The sequence below is a fragment of the Oxyura jamaicensis genome, chromosome 1, assembly GCF_011077185.1.
Source record: "Oxyura jamaicensis isolate SHBP4307 breed ruddy duck chromosome 1, BPBGC_Ojam_1.0, whole genome shotgun sequence".
Classification (NCBI taxonomy): Eukaryota; Metazoa; Chordata; class Aves; order Anseriformes; family Anatidae; genus Oxyura; species Oxyura jamaicensis.
In genome coordinates, this window is record NC_048893.1 from 115,870,582 (window position 1) to 115,891,093 (window position 20,512).

Sequence of the window (20,512 nt, forward strand, 5' to 3'; positions counted from 1 at the left end):
CCCTAACTTCTCTATGCCTTCTCAACTTGAAATGAACTTACCGAATAGAACTAGGTGAGTAAAATACAGTGATTAAATACTCTGTATGCACAAAGAGGCTACTGCCTCCAAACCTGGCTTGCTGCTTCAGCAAATGCTTGTCTCAGGGAACTCGCCTGGTTCACCTGACTAGAACTTCAGCAGTAACAGTATACTGCTGAATGTTACTTTATTGTGATATCATTTGGGGCCTTGAGATGAATTGTTTTGATTTTACATTTAATTTAAATAAGTTTAAATAAGTTTATATTTTCAAGTTATTTATTTGCATAAACTGCCCGTTGCATTTCTTGTGGCCCATAAACTTATCTTTCGAAGAGAGGAATTTTCTCCATTGCTGTCCAAGCACTTTGAACAGATAAGCACTTCTGCAGCAATCATCTACAGAAATGCTTTTTGATTGGCAGCTGCAGCACATGAACACAGCTGAGCAGTGTGCTGCTGGTTTCTCCTGGCATGGGCAGGTATCCATGGGGCTGAGGAATAGTTTTTTCCTGCAGGAACTAGCATTGTCGCTCCTCAAGATCTTTTTTTCCTCCATATAACGGTGTAAAAAAGGGATGGAGGTCATAATTGTACATAAGAGTTGAAGCACAGGGCATTTCCCAGGGAATTAATGTCTGACTGGGGTTAATGGCCCTCTGCTTTGCTTTGGCCCATCAACTCTCCCTGCTACTCATTAATCCCTAGGAAATGCTCTGTGACTCAACTGTTATTGCTTAAGTGGTTAGTATGAATCAACAATATTCTGCATCTGCTCTAGGTATTTAAGACAAGAATGGAAGGTAATAAATGTGCTTTTATTATGAAAATCTGCTGTATTTGCATCCAGAAACCTTCAGTTCTCCCTCTTAACATTGACCAAATGTACTGAAAAAGGATTCCTCATCAGTAAAGTGATGTCAGAGGCTGGCAGGATACGGACAAAATGTCTCACCTGTTCACTCCAAGGTCTTTTCACTTCAGCTTTTCCATCCCCTGCAGCCCATTTGCAGGTTGTTTTATGCCTCTGCCTGAGTGGGTTTTTGAACATGGACAGTTCTTCACGTTAACTAGTAGGAAGTCACTTAGCCAGTAGCTGAGTGTTATGTTCTAGACGGGGGCTGTTGAGCAAGATCACCGCTTACACCATCTGTCTGCTTTGCTGTTGGACAGGCCTAGAAGTATTGGAGCATTAGCAGAAAACTCTTGTGAGACAAGTCAAAAAGAAGATGAGGAGTGATGTGCCTCTCTGCACAACTGTCTTTGCTGCAAGCCGGGAAATGATCTGAATAGGTCTGATCAAGACTCCCGAGTTGTGTGTAGAGCAGATAATATATAGGTAGAAGAAAAGGACATGGTAGATCTTCATTGGGAAAAACTTTATATTTTGGCTCTTCACCTGTCCTTTATTTATCAAAATTTGGAGTTGTGCATTGCAGCTCTTGGACATAACACACTGTAAGCCCCACTGTAAAATGCAGTCCCTTCTGCCTGATCTAAGTTGAATTCAAAACCTTACATATACATATTCTAATTTTGGCATGCACAGATTCTGCATATAACTTACCATGGCATTAAATTCCATAATGTTGCTATGGAAGAGCTCTGATTTTATAATATCCACTCAAGTTGCAAAATCAAACTTTTTCTTGTCCATCCCTGTTATGTATAAATAAATAGGTTTAGCTGGGTCTGCACCCATTCTTGTGGGAATGGGACCTAGAAAATCCAGTTTTCAGGGCCAGTTTAGACAACTTTAAATGAGAATTATTTCATGGCAAAGGAGTGTTGCTGGTGGAAATACATGTTAGCTTAAAATACCTTACCATTTGGTTTTGGTTAAATAAGAATACCAGCGAGTGCAAAGAATAGAGGGGAAAGCAGTACTGAAGATACACATGGCCTTTTGAAACATTTTGTTCATTATATACTTTCTGGCTGGAGATACTCTGTCAGGTTAAAAGTACCCTAATGATGCACTCAGTATCTTCTAAGTCCCTGACCTAGAGTGATATGGATGTACTGGACACAGTCCAGCAAAGGGCCACAAAGATGATTAAGGGCCGAAGGGCCTGGAGCACAAGTCCTATGAGGAACAGCTGAGGGAACTGGAGTCTGGAGAAGAGGAGGCTCAGGGGAGACCTTATTGCTCTCTGCAATGACCTGAAAGGAAGGTGTGGGGTGCTGGGGGTCGGCCTCTTCTCACAGGTAACTAGTGATAGGACCAGAGGGAATGGCCTCAAGTTGCTCCAGAGGTCCCTTCTGACTTCAACCATTCATTTATTCTATGATATCTTGGGCACCCTCAGCAGTACAAGAGGGCCAAGAACAAAAATTTTGGGCTACCCAGGTCTTGCAGAATACCCTGACCTCCAAATAAAGGACTTACACACGCTACTTGCGCCACGGCATGGCCCAGCCTGCAACCTGAGTTTCCTCAGCGCACACAGGACCTCTCAGTGTCATGAGCAGACTGTTGTCCCACCAGCTGCCTGGGTGTAGAACCAGAAAGGAATCCCACAGACTCCCATTGCTGGGAAACTGCAACTGGCCTCCTGTGATGGCAGGGCTTGCCCCAGGCCCACCATGATCCTTGTAGTGGGAATGGGTCTAACCACAGTACTTGCACCATTGCTTGGCTTTTCAGTGCTCTACTGTTCACTGACAAACTTTGTGGCTGGGACTGCTGGACAACAAACAGGTGCTCAGCAACCAGCCACCTCTAAACTCAGGGCCAATTATAATGTACAATGACAACTAGCCCCATGCATATATAATCCCTATGAAGGTTTGGTCTCAGCAGTTATCATTACAGGCCATAACTGGTGCTGGTATTCTCCTCTTCCTCACCAACCAGCAGAACAGAGCTCAGTCTGCTAAGTCATTTCTGCAGATGCAACAACTGTGTCTATAGCTAATGTATGTAAATGTGGTCATAAAGTTATGAAAAGCTAAATGGAATTATTATTTGCATACAGGGTGTTCTGTGGGTTGCACAGAGGCTGCTCTTGACTGCTTATTTAACCTTAGGTGTGGTGTCCCCAGGCTCCCCCCTCACCCCCAAGCTAAATCACAGCATGCCTCAAAGGAACAAAACGGACAGAGCTGACTCACTTCCAGACCAGAGATGGCCCAGCTTGATCTGAATGACTAGCTCGATCCGAATGCATATCAAAAAGAGTTCAGAGGAGGCTATTTATGAACAGATGGGTGCTGGAAAAATTGTTCACAGACATGCTCTGAACCACCTCCAAAGACCCATGCTGAGGTAGAAAGCAAAGTGATGCAGATACCTGCCAAGTCAGAGTGAAAAGCAGACACCAGGTCTACATGCTTTTGACAAGGAGTTGGAAGCTGGTTGGTTGGTTTTATGTTTTTTTTCTTCTTTCTTGTTCCCAACACACTGGGAATGGTTGCCCAGGGTTGTTCTCTCCAGGCCAATTAATTGCCCGTCTGAGCAGACAACTCACAGATCAAATTCTTTTTTTTTTTTTTTTTTTTTTTTTATATATATATATATATATATAACCTGGAGGTTGATTTAGGAGAACAGCATGGTTCACTGTCTTTTATGGGAGATTCCAAGACAGGATCTGACAGCCTGGCTGTGGCCCACATTTTGGGTGCTGTACATTTCAGATAGATCCTATGACAAAGGTCAGTGCCTTGTGCCCCTTCTGTGGAGGGGTTACAGGCCACCAGACTCTTTGGGAGTTGGCCACACATTATTATTTGTGTCGTGATCCAGGCTCCTACCTCCACCAGTCCAATCCATTTAAAAGCCTCTTGAGGGTTTCAGGAGCCACATTTGAATTCTCTGATATTGCTAAAACCTACAGCAGAAGAGGGAGATGGAAAAGGAGGAAATTGAAGCTAGAGGACTTACATATACAGGAAGGAAGCTGAATTCTCATGAAAGGGATATTGGACATATCTTATCAGAACTTGTCTCAGATACCAGCAGCTTTGGTCTAGGGCAGTGGTCCCCCAAACTGAAAGATTATTGCTGTTTATGAGCCATGCAGAACTACATGCCTGTTAGCATGGTTTTACATGGAATGTTTACAAAAAGCAAGCTTGGTGAACTCCAAGAAAAGAAGAAATTTTCTACTATTCTGTAGTGCAAAATTTTCTGCAATCAGTGGGATGTGACATCCATCACCTTGTAGAGAGCCTGGTGTCACCTTGTTTACTTATTTGGTGTCCACAGCCCCTCTGCCAACATAGGGGGATCTTCCAGTCCACCTTACATTTTTCTTCAGATATAGAACTTCAATAGTTAAAAGTGTGTTTTTTGAGAAGGCAATTCCAGGACAAATCATAGAAGAAAAGCACTGACTGTTAGCAGTTCACTGAGTTTACCACTTTTCACCTCTGCTCCCTAATATAAACAGCAAAGCTTTAGCTTTTCTTTCATATCAGAACATAAGAGTACTTTCATTTCTTAAAAAATAAATTATTTAAAATTTCTCTGCAGTCAGCATTTTCACTAACTTAATAAAATATAATTTTCTCTCTGCAAGTCTCAAACCAAAAGCTGTTCCTTTGCCCTGTACTCCTGAGCTCTGAATATTAAATAAAAATGAATGTATGGAATTCAAAGGATTGTGGGGTTGAATTTTACTACAAGGCTTTAGACCAACACATACATGATTTTGACATCTGGAAAAGCATAGTTTTATTTTATCAGTTGCATAATGGTATGTGATTAACATACCACTTCTACACCAGGCTGGGAAACATTTTTTAAATTCCTTAAGGTGATCTGGAAAAACACAAAATACAAGGGACTAAAATGTAACAGTTGGTGCTATAAACAGCAAATTAGTACACAGATCTGAATCTGAGGGTTTTAAAAAATCACACTATTTAAAGATGCAATGAGCGAATATTGATATTGTGCTGCAGAAGTGCTCACGTTGCCCTGATCTCACTGCCAGGCTCACTGCATCCTCCCAACTTGAATTCAGATTGCAGCTGTAACAACTTCTGTAACAGATAGACTTTTTTTTTTTTTTTTTTTTTTTAAAAAAAAAAAAAAAAGGAAAAAAAGTCAAGGAGACAGATTTGGGTTTCTGTTTATTTTTAAAAAGCTAGGAAAATATGTTTCCACAGAAGCCATGTGAGTTTTATTCTTACGCAGGCCTCTCTGGCTATTGCTCTTTGGCTACCATGCCGGAGCTAATTAACACCGTATGGAGGTTCAATATTTATTCCCCCCCCCCCCCCAACCCTTACTCTAAAATTTGAAATGGGATCTTTCCCTCTCCTCTCTTTTATAAAATTAATGTTGTTTGCATTCTGCAGTTAACATTACTGGCTAAAGCAAACAATTGCTTCTGGGCAGGCCAAATCCGTCCCTTGTGTAAGTGACTGAACTAAATGTAACATCAGGGATGATGTGCTGCAGCCCCCTGTATCTTCTGCTATCAGTGTTCTGTAGTTTCTGTTTCCTTTAGATAACATGATTCTATGTTAATTCCGTATTTTTCACCTTCCCTGCCTTTTTTTCTGAGTCCTCTGTCTCCATGACATGAGGCACCCAAACATAAGGGCAGCTGTCAAACAAACCAGAGAGGAAACATCCAGCACGCAAGACAAGAAGCTCAGCTACCCATGACAGGGATAACACAGAACTGTTCCATGGCAAAATACTTGGCTACACCACCAAGAGCCTTTGCTTTACATGAATCCCCTTTACAACCAGCTTTGAGAATTTCAGCAAAGTGCAATAAATGCATATGCCTAAAGCAGGCGTGAAAGAAAACGGCTCTGGAAGTCACAAAGGAAATTACTCCATGCTGTGGAAGTATTCTGGTCTGGCACAGGGTTTCTGCTTTTGTTATATGGCCATAAGATCCAGTGATATTCACTTACCTGCCCTTCAGCCTTACCAAATACTGTCACAGGATGCAGAAAATCAAATCCAAGTCTACCAGGAGGAATATACACCTGCCACTGTAGCAAACCACCATGGTTATGTTGGGACTTGGTGTTAAAACGAGGCACAGGATGAAAAGAAGTCATATGGAGCTGCCACACGCTAAGCATTGCTGCAAAAACAGCACTCACACGAGTGCTTAAATATGGTGTTAGTGCTTGAAGTTTTGGTCCTGATTGCTTTCCTTGAAATCTTGGCCACAAAATGTGATGCTCAGCAAGGCACGACTGCTTTCAGGAGTACGCTGGGATGCGTCAGACTGCCTGCCAGAGCCACTCCCGGGCGAGAAAAGAACTGCGATTTTAGAAGCAATTTCTTTACAAAATCATTTTCCTTCAGGGGTGAAGGGGAAATTATTTTAAAGTCAGGAGTGGATGTGTATGGAAAACTAATTGCAAATGTGGCAAAGAAAGAGAGATGTAGGGTCCTTCAAACAGAAGCAGCAGCTCTGTGAACAGCAGGCAATATTGACTTCAGGCTCCAGCAACATTTTAATATTACGAGCTTTTTTGTTTTGTTTTGTTTTGTTTTTCCCTAATTTCTCCCCCTTCTCTCATGCTGAGCACTAGTAAGAATAATTTGCTAATATCAGTGACACAGGAGTCCACAAGCACTGGTGTTTGCTTGGCTAATCCAGAGCGGGGTGGACATCATGCAGATGCCTCATGGCCAGTTCCCATCTGCCCTTCCTGTTTGTGAATATGGAGCACATCTTGGGTCCTTACTTCCCCTGGAAGGTCATGCTGAGGCCCGTCATGTGGACTTTTCTCTGTCTGTAAACTCATGAAGGATTGTTCTTTAGAAGAGTTAACTCCACCTGGCCGCTTCCTCAGCTGGAGCCAGTCAATACACCCATTGCTTTCAGCAGCAGCACTGCCTGTGACAGACGGGAATGATCTGTTCTTTATAGCTAAAAACATTCCTTCTTAGAAGTCCTGAAATCTAGAAGCTTCCTATTTTAGAATGGATTACCCTCCATTCTCAAGAAAATCAGCTTTCAGTCTCTGTGAATTGGGCCTCCGTTTGATTTCAGTTTTTTTTCACCGGCTTTGCCCTTGTGAATCTCCTCGAGGATTACTCCTGATTTATACTGATACAAAAATGAGAAAATGCAGGACCCCTTGGAGCAGTTAGAGCCAAAACGTGTGTAGCAATTTAGGTGCAAATGTACCTCCGCCCAGTAGGTACAAATGCAGGAAAGGAGAGAAGGGGGGCAGAGCGGACTTGAGCAGCTGATCGGCAGCGATGCAAAGGCTTTTGCAGCTGTGCCATTCAGAAAGCAGCAGCAGCACTGAAACACCAGCCTTTGGCTAGTTCTCAATGACAGAGCCTCACCTTTGCAAGCTCTCATATCATGCAGGCTACAAGCAGACACCATTTTTCAGATCCAGTTGAGTCAATGGACAGGAACTCTTTAGCACCTTGTAGGTCGAACTTAAATCCCCTCTTGCACCCTAGCTTGCAAAAACTTCCCCCATTTTACATTAGGCAAAACAGGTAGGCAGCTCGGCCTGTGTATGCCTGACCTTTCCTGCTGTAGGACAGGACATGCACACATGGGCTACTCTTTCAGCACATCAGGAAGGACCACACTGTGGTGGGGAGGCAGACCTGAGGGTCATGCTGCCTCCCAGGGACATCACTAAATGTAGAAGCTGGCTGGCTATCGCCGTAGATACCCTGTTAATGCTGCCTTTATGCCAGCATCCTGAGAAGCTGCAGAAAGGCACTTCTAAGGGTAGCTAGCGTAATTGGTTTTATCCTGCTCAATTTGCCTAAGTGGCAGATTAGAGTTATTGCTTTCCTTTACCTTCTCCCTTGTCTGGAGGTGGTGCTGTGGCTCATACTAGTCTCTTGAACAGGTTCTCATCCCCTTCCTGTGACAGCAGCTCTTTTTGGGTCCTGGGCATTTACTTTTGAATTCTTTTAACTTAATGTAATGGTAGTGAAAGCAGGAGGAATAGTTACGTACCTTTAATCCCAAAGGCTGGATCAAGCCTGTACAGGGAAAGTTTGGATTTCCTTTTCTTTCCTTGGTCTGTTTCAGAAGCACACGTGAGGCAGCACTGTCCTTTTTTGCCCTGCTGGGAGCCCCACTAGGACAGCACGTTTTACAGCATGGCCCACGCTACGCCTGCTGCCAGACTGGCTGGATTCGAAGGCCACCAGACAGCCAGGATATCTGGCTGCTGACTAACTATGTTGGGCGTGCGCCAGGAGCCATGGAATAGATCCTGCCTGTCCGCTACGTGCTGCTTGTTCTCACCTCATCTGTCTTCCCAAGGGCTGGAAGGCGGCACGTTTGCAAACCTTGCCGTGTTACAATGATCTCCCTCCTTCAGCACTCCCACATCCTGCTGGCTGGTGTTAACACGGGTATTCTCAGCTTTTCTTTTATTTGGTTCTGGGCTTCTAAAATCACTTCTGTGGAGTGGAGTCTATTTTTCGTCCCAAGGAAGCAACAATACTTAACAGGTGTAAAATGCTTTTCACCTTTGAAGCAAACTCAGTTAACTAATTAATCCTTGCAATATCCCTGAGAGGAAAGTAAACATTATCTCGTTTCTGCACGTGGGGAAAGTAAGGCAGAGAGGTGAAGTGAATCGCTTGAGGCCAATGCGAGATTTAGCGTTGCAGTCAAGATCACAAATGCAGGAGTTTTCTGCCTCCTGGTTCTGCATTCAGGCAATCAGACCAAGTCTCCGGTGGATAAAACCGGCTGCAGGCATGACCTTCCCCCGCAAGCAAGAGGTGCTGTGGAGTATACAGAGAGGCTCAGAGCAAGGGAGACGTGAGGGAAGGACAAGCACTGGTTTGAGCCCTGGTCCCATTCTGTGCTCCATCACTGCTCCCAAGATAAAACCAGCCGCATAGCGTGTACAGCAAGGGGAGCTGATGAACACATCAGGAGCTGAAAGAAGTTTTGCAGCAGCTGTGGCAAGGCAGGGCCTGTAATTTGGAAGCAATATGGAAGATACGAGTGCTGCTTCTCCTGTGAAGATGTAATGAAGAGGTGATGTGCTATGCGTGTCAGCCAGGGGAGTAAATAAGAATATTCCTCTGCCTATCTTAGGGTTTTTCCATCTCTGGAGAGGATGTAGGCAACTTTTCAGATAAATACTTTTTGCTGGTCCTGTGCTCATTCCGCTTAACAGTTCCACTTGCTCCAGAATTACAATGAGCAGCCTTATCACAGTACTAGACATGGAGCCAAATCCTCGTATCACTGACAGCAGTGCAAACCGAGAGATGCTGTTGAACTTCAGAGGAGCTGCTCAAGCTTTCTACTGCTGTAGCTGAACACTGAACTGGCCTAAAATATCTGTCTCCGGACCAGCTGAGAGAAGAAAATTAGAGCATCTGTGCAGCACAAAGCTAGGAAATTTTGCTGTCATCAGCCAGCACGATCCTCTAGGGAAGCTTGCACCAGAACTTTGGTCTTGCTATTAATAATGAGCATTCCTGCTTTTTCTGAGGAGGGTTGGTGACTGAAGAATTAACGCTTCCTGACCAAACTCATCAAGTCTTTCTCCCAGTTATGGGGTCCTTGCTTTAAAACAAAACAAAAAGAACAAGAATATGGCAAGTAAGTGCCAATAATTTTTAGTTCTGCACTGGGGCAAATGCTGCCAAGCATTTTGTGAGAGAAGGACAAGAGAGGACAATCCATCAGTGCAGAGTACATCAACATATTAAAAAAATGCAAGTAGTAGGGAAAGCTTTTAATTTGAATGATATCAGTGCCCACAAGCACGACAATAATTAAAGGTCTGCCAGCACAGCTATTATACATTCTGGTTTAGTGCATTTAATATCTCAGCTGCTTCAAATCAGATCAGCCTGATGGCTGGCAAGCATGTTTCCACTCTGGATGCAAATCAAACTCGCGCACACCGTTCTGAAGCCTTGCTTTAAGAGTCGGACTTTTTTTGCATAGGACAGGACAGACTGTCCTTTGTCCTTGCTGCGCAGCTCTGTGATGCTGGTACACCTCCACTGCCTAGGAAAGAGGAGAATGCATTATTCTCCGTAGGGTCAGACTGAAGCGACCTTGTGCCCTACTTGAGAGTAATTTTTCCAGTTCTCAAAACTTCCCTTCTCTCCTTCCTTGATCAGGCGTGTGCTGGGATGCGCCCTGCATTGCATGCAGTCTGCCCCTGATGAGGTTGTTGCAAGGCTGCAGCCACCTCTGACAGGGGCAGGAGGGTGACCAAGGGTTTTCTTCCATCTCCTGGTGCTCCTGTGCTGCGCCGTTCCTGCAGAGCCACGGGGCTTCCTCAGGAAATGCAGCCCGGAGCAGCGCTGGCACAGAACCAAGGTGGATGGAAACAGATGATCACTTTTGCAAACAGTAAATTACAACTCTGAAAAACAGGCCAACAACTTATTTTACTTTAATTTTTGGGGGAAAGGGAGAACAAGAGATGAACATGCTATGTGACTAGCAACACCACTTCCATGTCTCCCACTTGCCTTCACTCTGGCTGCCTTCCCTTTCATTCTGTAACCTCATGAGGGCAGGAGCTGTCTCTCACTGGGTATTTATGCAGATCTGAGCACAATGGGGCCTTGATCCTCTTTGGGTCTTTCTGATGCTACTGCAACAGAGCTGATGGTAATGTTTTAGGCTGAGATGGCTGCTGACTTCAGCTCACGAGGTATTGAAAGTGCCTCAGAGGTCAGGGGGGACGTGGCACATGCTGTGACCTTGGGAACATTAAGGAGTGGAGCAATTAGGTGTCTGGGGGTCAGCAGGGAGAGCACTCAGTCTGAAGACACCCAGCAAAAGTGCTGGTTAGTACTAAAAAGCAGAGAGTTCAAGGGGGCCTTTGGGGGTAGAGGAAGGAGAGTGGAAGCTCACATGAAGGATATAGATAGACAGACACATACAAAGATTAAAAAAATAAAATCTTATGGCAGTAATTTTTCTTGTGAGTTTAGCATCTGCTCTTGTACCAATTAAGTCTCTTGAAAATCACAGTTTAATATTTTTCCCCCCCTAAGAGACACAGTAAATGATGGTGCATGCACTTCTAGACCATTGTGAATGCAAGGTTAAGAAGAAAAGCATTTCAAGAAAATGTTTCATTGTGCATTCACAGTGGGCTAGGGGAGGATGCATCACAGCTTCATATGAGGCAGGAATCCCCTCTGTTATAGGTCAAACACTTCTTGTGCTGTGCTAGTTAGGTAACTTGGCAGCTTTGTTTTGAGGATTTTATTTTGTGGATTCACTGTTCCTCGAAGTGTGAGTTCATAGAGCAGCCTTTCCATCAGTGGGGATATTAATAAGGGCTCTGTCCATCTACCCCTTTTCATGAACATTTCAGAGGCTGATTAACTTTAAAGCCTTCCATACTCCGTTGAATAGTTCAAAAGCTATTAGGAACATGTGTCCAACTTAGCAATTAATTTAGTGTGCTGGAGAGGTTCTTTTTGGTGTAAATTCTCCCTGTGTCCTTACACGGAGCCTTGCAGCTGCTCTCAGTACCCACCTGGTCATGGCAGTGAGCAGCTCGGAGCCATTTCCCACCTTGTGGGCCCAAGGCTGGAGTCCTTCCCTCTTAGCATGACTCCATTTGGTTACGCTAATGTGTCCACACAGCATCTGACATCACACCAGCCTTGTCTCCAGAAGACACAGGACTAAAAGTACCACCAGACCCAGTCAAGGGCTGTTGGCTAGATTCAGCTGTTAGCTAATGAATAGCATGAAACAGCATCAGTTTCAGTGACTGTGTTGTTAATTTTAACAAGAGTTTTGTTTTATGCTGATCCCTGTAATGATTAGTTTAAATATTGCTGTCTGCTATTAATCGGTGACTGTGCCGTCTGCCCGGCTGCGTGCTGCCAATCCGCAGTGCTGGAGGTTGCTCTAGCTGGCTCCCAGCACGAAGCCCTGCCAAACAGAGCCCAGGGGTAGGCAGGATCCTGCAAAGAGCTGTGGTCTGGAAGGAAATCACTGAATCGTTAATGTTGGAAGAGACCTCCAAGATCACCTGGTCCAACAATCCCCCTGCCACCAATGTCACCCACTAAACCATGTCCCTGAGCACCACGTCCAACCTTTCCTTGAACAACCCCAGGTGCCATATCACACTGTCCAGGCCCGTGCTTCCTACTCCTTTTCATTCCTCACTTGCAAGTGGGAGCTGCCTGCTGGCTTTGGTACATTGCAGATCCTTGAGCCTGCTTTCCGTGAGGCCTGCTCCTTTTCCGCAGCATCCAGCTCTCATCACTCTGGCTCTGATGGAAGCTGCTCTTCCACCGCGCTGCTCCTTGGCTGCAGGAGCACACCAGATTGCTAGTTAGTGTCTGGGGAGAGCTGAGCATGCAACCTGATTTGGGGAAATGCATCCAAAAATGGTATCTGGATCAGAGCACCTGGAAGAGGCCGTCTAGTAAAAACTTCAAACATAGGGAATAAGCTGGACACCAAGTTGGCCCACCACTGGGCTGATGATGCCAGTTGGAAATATGTCAAATCCTCCTCTATCTGCCCTCCTCCAAGGGTTTTGTCAAGATGTCACCCCGTAACCTTTCTTGATTTAACTGCATGTGCATCCAGATGGTTTTGGAGGCTACCAGTTTCCTTTAATCCTGCTGAACATGCCACCACTCTGCAGCCACTCCCCATAATTAAACACTTTTTTTCTGCCAGTCATCTGGGATCAGGGTGGTTTCTTTAGCTCTTGGGTGGGCAGAATACTCAAAAGCAGCAGAGGAAAAACCCGGGGTACAATGTTAAGTCAACACCAGGTCCAGTCATCACCTCGCCTGGCCTGGCCTGGAAAGGCCTGCACATGGAAGAGGAACCACACTGTGTTTGGTGACATCTGAGATCACAGGGGTGACATGTCCACGGTCCATCAGAGTGTCTCACTGTCTCAGAGACACCACTGAGGCCCTCAGGGCAGACAGAAGCACCAGTGACCTCCAGAACCTCCACCAGCACAGTGCTCATTGCTGTGGGCTCGGGAAGGGTGCTAAGGAGCCTCTGGCTCAGGCTGTGTGTGGGAAGCAGTGGGGACGGCTGAGGAGAAGCCGGGGCGTAAGACAGATGGCATGGGAGGGGATTTATCCCAAAAGGAGGGAACCGGAGAGGCATGTATCAGAGCAGCCTGAAAGGGGATCACAGCAGCAAGAACAATAATGCAGCTTTTTTGCTGTAGAATAAAAAGAGGGAGTTAGATTGACATGCAGATATCGCTGCTGGCAGATACGGTTTCCAGGGAGTTTCCAGCAGCACTATTAATAAATAACAATTTTTATTATATGCTTTCCACTTCAGAACCATTCCCCTTCTTGCTGCCTTTTTTTTTTTTTTTTTTTTTTTTTTTTTAAAGACACTGCTGCAAGAATCACTCTTGGGCTCCTGTTTTTCTAATACATAAATTTACCCAAATCCTTTGCAGGTTGCCAGTATAATTTGGGGGAAACTGCCATGTTTTTCATCATTTGAACATTGCATTTGCTTATACCCAGCATCAGAGGAAATGCCAGTGGATGGGAAGGATGGAAGAAAGGAGATTCTGCTTCCTGCGTGGTGTGGGGATTTTTATACTCCCTTAAGGCACAAAACAGTGACTCCCCAGGCCAGACCTGCCCCATCCCTGCTTGGTCTATGTCTCCTCACAAAACATCCAAGTTCCCAAACAGATCTCCAGAATAAAAGAGGTGGCAGATGCACATGGATATCTTTGAAACAGTTTACCTTTGTCCTCCCACTTAGCTTTTTCTCCTGGGATTGCTGATACCCAAATTTGCTCTTTGGGAACAGCAGGATGTAAATGGATCAATGTAGCCAGGGACTCTACTCTTGGGAAATGTCTGGAGAGCTGCAAAAAAAAGCAAATCTAAACCCAATAAATCTTACCTGAATGCCTGCATCAAAATCACATCAGGGCAGCCCATTTGTGAATTACATGCTCGTGATCAGAGAGTAACTCTCATTATTTTAAACGTAATGGCAAAGCCAATGGGCAGCACAGCAGATGAATGGGAAATTGATCATCCCTTCTGGACAGATCCCACTATATTCTGAAATCTATGTACATGGCCTAGATACTACAGTGATAAATGCTTTGGAGACGTTTATATGTTATATTAGACTCATATTGTTTACATCACAGCGGCTGAATTCTGGAGCTGCACCTTTGGAGTTTATGATTTGCTCTGAGTTTTCTGACTAGCACAGTTCATTCTGTTTTTTAATGGATTTTGCTCCAACAAATAGCTCTAAATACAAGCAGTCTTAAAAATTCACAGATACTAGTTTTGTGCATACTTTTTTTTTTAATTTTTAAATCATTTTTTAAATTTAAATTTATTTTTTTTTAATTTATTTCTAAATGTCGTTGTAAATAAAAATTCAAATCAACTAAGATCATATTGGCCTTTATATCGGCCTTTACATGCGTAAACCTATGTAATCGATCTCTCTCGCACAGCTTGAAAAATGCTCCTGATTTTTTTTTTTTTTAATTTTTTTTTTCACAGATTCGGAGCACGCTTATACCGAAGCACAGACCATGCCATCTTTCACCCAAGTGTACCCAAGATTAGAGTGGTGCTTGCTACCTCCCTAGGGACATCTTGTACTTTTTCTCCCACTGGGCTAGCTCCAGGATACTCTCTAGCATGCAGAAGCCCTCCCTGTCTGTCTGTTTGAATTTTTCCACCCAGCAAGGATGTCTCTTTCTCTGGATGAGGCAGGGAAGATGAGGAGAGAAACTACCACAGCTATAGTTTCCCCTCTGAGTGAATTGTTCAGACACTCCAGGATGGCTTTGTTGTCTCATAGAGCCAACCAACTCTGCTAATACATATTGGCTCTGGACTTTAACAGCTTGTTCAGCCGCCACCACAACAGTGGTTTAACCTTTATTGGTAAATGAGCCTCTTTGTTTTGCATCAAACTTTCCCCTAAGGAACCAGCTCCCCTGATTTTACTGCATCTTTCCCAACAGCGAAGATTTATTGGCTGGATATTGCTAATCTTTAGAAGCAGCAGGGCATGGAGGCTGCTGTATTAAAGGTTCACCTCCAATGCAAAGAGGGCAAATGCCAAAGGCAGGCAGTGTGCTTGGCATGAACTGCACTCGATCCGTGTGTATCTGGGCAGTGGTAAAAAATAAATAAATAAAAAATAAATAAATAAAATAAAACCTGAAACATAAGAGTACGGTAAAAAAAAAAAAAAAAAAAAAAAAGTTTCTTCTTCAACTACAAAAAGAGAGGAGTAGCTCTTTAGTTATGCTGGGATGATGATCGAGAATCATATTGACAAATTCATCTGATCTTGAAGGAAAGGTGCTTCAGTTCAGGAGACTGGCTGCCTTACCTGGTTCATGAGATTCCTGCACCGTTCTGAGACCCACCTCCCGGGTGTAGGTTTAGATGAACTACAAAGCCCCCTGGGGGAATACTCATGCTAAAGCAATATAGAAATCTAATCCTCAAATTCCTGACATTTTGTTAGATTATGGCACCATTACAGTGTAGATTAAAAAGCATTTGTTACCTTTATTGTTTATTTTATGGGCTAGACTAATGTCCCTATGTCAGTTATTTTGTCAAAATGAATAATCATTTCAAAACTCCAAAACGTGTGTGAAAAAGGTTCAGTAGATTATTTGCTGTCTAAGATTAAGTTCTACACTCTCAGGGTTAATTTAGGACCATTAATAATGTGTGGGTTGGACGTAAATTTTCAGGCATGTATTATTTTATTACCTGATCACATAATTAAAATGTCACTTATCAAGGGACAAATTTTAATGAAGTTAAAAGCACCTTGATGACATATTATTATTTGACCTGTTATATAAGAGGATTATTTCTCGCCTGTTACTGACTGCGTTTCTTTGATAGTATGAAAATAACTGGTTTCCAGTGAGGTTTTGCTTTGGAGAAGGGGCAAAGCCATCCACTACGTCCTTCTTATTACTTCCAAGACCCCCATTAGCTGACTTAAACTAAGACCCTCTGCTTTTACACTTTGAGCCCATCAGCTTGCTCAGCTGCTGAAGAAAGGGTAAACATTGTTAGTCTGTGACAAAATGTGCAAAAGGAGGGTGAGGAGAAGAAGGCTATAATTACAGTGATATTGGCTGAAGGTCTCTCAAATGGAGCCCTGTTCAGCTGGGGCTGGACGAAGTGACTTAGGAGACGAAGGAAAATCATAAATTTCAATGAAGTGACAATGAGGAAGGTAACAAATTAACCAATGACAAGCTTCTTGGGTATGTAAATACCACTGGAAAGAGGTGAATCTGCCATGGGGCAAGATGCTCTAGTGTGGTATCAAGCCTGGCAATCAGTTTTACATGATCAAGGCATTCACTGGGAGTTTACTTAAAAGAGAACCTGACATAATTCTCCAGGATTTTGGCAAGAAGGAGTGAGACACTTACATGTAACACATTCCTACGCTGTCTTCCTAGACTCGTGCTGGCTTAGGGCAGTCTCTTCTGCTTCTGAAGGTAGTAAAAATTCATAGATTTCTGTGAAAGGAGCCAAATTAAATATATATATATATTTAGGGTGATACAGGAACTTTGGAGTTAACTGTAAGGAGACAAAATGTAAGATGAACTAGCCACAACAACAAAAAAAATCTCACTGGAGAGTCATGCTAAGTTTCAAGATGGTCTCTGAAAAGTAGTAGGTCTGTCATTGCAGACACTTAAAACATATACAACAAAGCACTTGTGGGAATTAAGAGGCAGAGCTTCTGCAAGGGACAGAAGATGAAGTAGATTGTCTAATGCTTTCTTTTATCTCAGCTCATGATCTTGAAACTAGGCAGCCTGTTTTACAGTTATATAGCCTCCAGATTACAAAGATGTACATTATACCAGTCCGGTCACTTAGAAAGGAATGAATATAGCAACTTTGATCATTCTTAAGTGCAATAAAGCATTAACTACTGTTACTGCTGCCTTCAGTCTCATTGCAGTGGTGGGTTCTGCATGGTGCCACCATCATAACACAGACTGGAGGCACATCCTTTCTAAGAGGTGCAGGGATAACCCTGGCATTTGCCCTAGGATTAGGGATTCCTGGAGTTATAAAGTGCACTGAAGGCTTTGGTGGGCTGTAGCTGGCCACAAGGTGGGCTTTCCCCCAGTTTACCAGCCCTGCTTTGACCTCACCTAGACTAAGCTCAAGATATTTTGCTTCTGCACATCTCCTGTGTTCATATAATCTGGCAAAATTTGGATGCTATGTTATCCATGGTAATGCAAAGTTCGGTGAAAGACGTCATCCTGTGCTCCAGTTCCTTTCAGAGCCCCGAGGCCTCTATCACACAGAAAAGAGCAAAGGCAGGGAACCACCTTTGGACACTTATTACACGTTATGGATTTCTTTCCATTTTGAAAAACACTCCCTTTTTCAAAAAGCCACCTTCCACCTCCTCCCTCCCAGATATTGATTCCATAGACAAAAACAATAACCTGCACCTCGCTGCAGTGAACTTGTGAATGTCTAATTTTGAACTGGAAAATGTCACAGACCTCCACTTGCAGGCAGGACTTTGAACTGAAATGTATGTCCTGTCTCTTCATCCACGGCTTCCTGCTGGTGTACATTTACTCCCTCCAAAATTCACTATTAATTTAAGCGTTGTTAATGATGGCTGGCAGAGGGAGGAGGATGCGATTGTCCATTTTGGTTCCCAGGAGGTCCTTGAATGGCTGTGACGGGCACCAGTAATAGGACTTAGATAAAAGGAGAAGTTGCTAACTTTGTCCCAGTGAATCACAGTTATAATTTCCTTGAACGATGAAAGGGTCGTTAAACTGACTGGGAATACAAAGCCACTCTCCTCAGATTGAGCTGAATCATCTTTGCCCATTTCAAATGCATTGTTCCTTTTCTTACCAGCATATGATAGAGAGCCCTAATGTTTCTTTCAGGTAGGCTGCTCTCAGTCCCATGACATAAATGACACAGATGTTAGTTTGCATGAGATTTGGGTGCCTTGAAAGCCTATTCCCTGAAGGTGCATAACGTTGCAGAGATACACACAGAGCCTTTTATTTATTTATTTATTTATTTCTGTTTTAATGCCCAGGGTTACAAACCCTGGATTATCATTTCCAATATATTAAAATCATATTGTTGGTAACGTTCTAACTGCAGTCACTCTCATAGTGGACTGCATCATTTTATAAGAAAGTTTCAGTAATACTGTGTTCTTATTATGCGTTACTGGATAAGTCTGGATTCTGACTCATTTTAAATCACAAGATTCCTACCAGAAAATGAAGTTCCAGAAATTGTAGGACTTTATGATAGGACTGCTATGTTTCTGCTAGAAGATTACTATAAAGGGTGATTCTTCAGGGAACCCGTGTTTGTGGATAGGGACAATTTTCCCCTTCAACAATTTTTAGTTTTTAATGAGTAGGATCTTTTAACAGAGCACAATAAACAATCAGGAAACATTTTGTATTCACTGCTACCTTCTTTCTACTTTCATCTTCAGACGAAGGCTTTCCTGGTGTGGCAGCCTCCAGCCCCGTGGGAGTTAGCACCAGAGAAGGCAGACGAGAGAAAGTGCCAGCGTAGGAAATTAGCTTTCCCCAAGAAGGGGCAGCCAAGAAAAGAAGTTTGTGTTTTGAGTCTTTGCAATAATGGAGAAGGGAAGACTGGGTTAGAGAAATTAAAGAGAGTTTAAAAGAAACAGGCTAGGGGTTCTTCTTCTTGGTGTGGTGAGGATTTGTGGCCTCTGCATAGCAGTATTGAGGACTTAAAAAACTGTCAGGCAAGGGCTTGAAAGAGAGCAGGAGAAAATAGGGTAAGAAGATGTCGCTGCAGGAGAGTGGTTTATTTTAATTGTTGGGGAGGTAAAATGTGAGAGGTATTCCCGGGATAAGCAGCACTGGAAGTCAGAAAAATGCCCTATGATGAGAAACTGGATCCTGTAATAAGTTCTGTGTTCCCATGAAAGACATGTAATCAGAGCAAATAGCTTGTGTAGCCTGTCTTGTCTCTGTGCTTTATTGCTTATTTCACTACCTGAAGACACATTTTCTTCCACTGATAGGTTGCCACTGTGTTAAGGAGTAGTAGGGGTTTCCGAGAGAAGGCTACACATGCATGTGCACATTTTGTTATCCTGCGGACTTAATTCAAAATACATTGGAGGAAGACATTATTCAACAACTAATAGCTGTTATACCATCAGCATATTCTAATGGGCTGATTAGCAATTTTATTGTATTCAATTTGCACCATGGCAATTCCACGTCAGGTGGAAGAGCTATCAAAATGAAAAACTGCATTGAAATTAAAAACCAATAGTCCAACTTTCAGTCTGAATGAGCTCCCTGGTAGCATGATGAAGTGCAGTTATCCATGAGTCTGCCCTGCAAAAACGGTCCGTGAAAGTCCTTGTGGAAGGATGGAGAAATTAGTCGTTCCTACTGCTTCACACACAAGTTTAGCAAATATGTCACTGGTGTTTTAGGGTTTCTTTTTTTTTTAATCCTCCCTGTTCTCTCATGAGAATAACACTGAAAAGTCACGACACTACCTACTTCTGCTCTGAGGGCCTTTTTTTTTTTTCCTGCGTTCAAAAACCGTCTGGTTTGTCTACTGCTTTCCAAAATACAGAAATGCAAGCAATAGTTTGTTGGCCTTTGCCTCTCGTTTTCACACCTATAAAGCAGCCACCTCTTCACTCACTGCTAAAAAATATGTACTGAAAATACAGCCAGGCTGTCCTTCTGCTCAGAGCGCCGTTTTCTCTGTTACTGGGGAAAGCGTTCGGATTTTTTGTGCATTATCAACTGCCCACTACTTACCAGAGCCCAGGCAAAAGCAAAGCTCCTTCCCAAAAGCAAGCTTGAGTCTTGAAGAAATCAGCTAACACAGCTCAGCACACCCAAATGCTACGGGGAAGCTTCAAGCGCCCCAGGAGCTCTTGGTGGTCCTCACGGTGCTGTGCCTCCTGTGATGAGATTGGTCCTCCTCCAACGCCTGTCCCCACGTCCTCGCTGCTCAGGCCACCTTGTGCATGCTGACCCAACAGTCTGTGAGGCTGCACATTGACATCTGGGGTCTCTGGGATGATCCAGTTAAAAATAGCCCTCCCAAAGAAAGCGGGGAGAAGATGAATTTGCAGCAGGTGGAGATGTTACCGCCATCCCCTGCCCTCCTCTCTCCCACAATGTCTTGTCCACCTAGCAGAGGCTCCTGCCAAAATCTGTGGCCACTACCTGGCCAGCCTCAGGTGTTAAAGCAAACCAAGACCTGACAGCAACTTAACCTAGTCCTCGAGCTGTAAACCCAGCACGCAACTCCGCCATCAGCTTGGCTGGACTGATGACGGGCTGCAGCCGCAAGGGAGAGTCTGCTTCTGCCACCTCCATGTCCTGCTGACCCGGTGAAAAAGTACCATCCCCTGGGTGGGAATGTGATCCCGGGTCAGCTCGGTGGAGCTGATGCCAGGGCTAGCCCTGCCGAGCTGGGTTCCTGGCAGGCTGCAGAAGTCACTGTGACATGTGGCATGTTGCCCAGCGCGAGTGGCACCGCCTCGCA

The 20,512-nt window shown here is 43.9% G+C and overlaps 1 long non-coding RNA gene across 1 annotated transcript; it reads right to left on the reverse strand.

Annotated features, from left to right (window-relative positions):
* Positions 1 to 10,343: 10,343 nt before the first annotated feature.
* On the reverse strand, positions 10,344 to 20,207 carry LOC118160911. The gene is made up of 3 exons (XR_004747746.1): positions 19,777 to 20,207; positions 12,135 to 12,245; positions 10,344 to 10,669 (listed from the first exon to the last, which is right to left on the reverse strand). It is a non-coding gene; the product is annotated as an uncharacterized LOC118160911 (long non-coding RNA).
* Between the last annotated feature and the right edge of the window lie 305 nt (positions 20,208 to 20,512).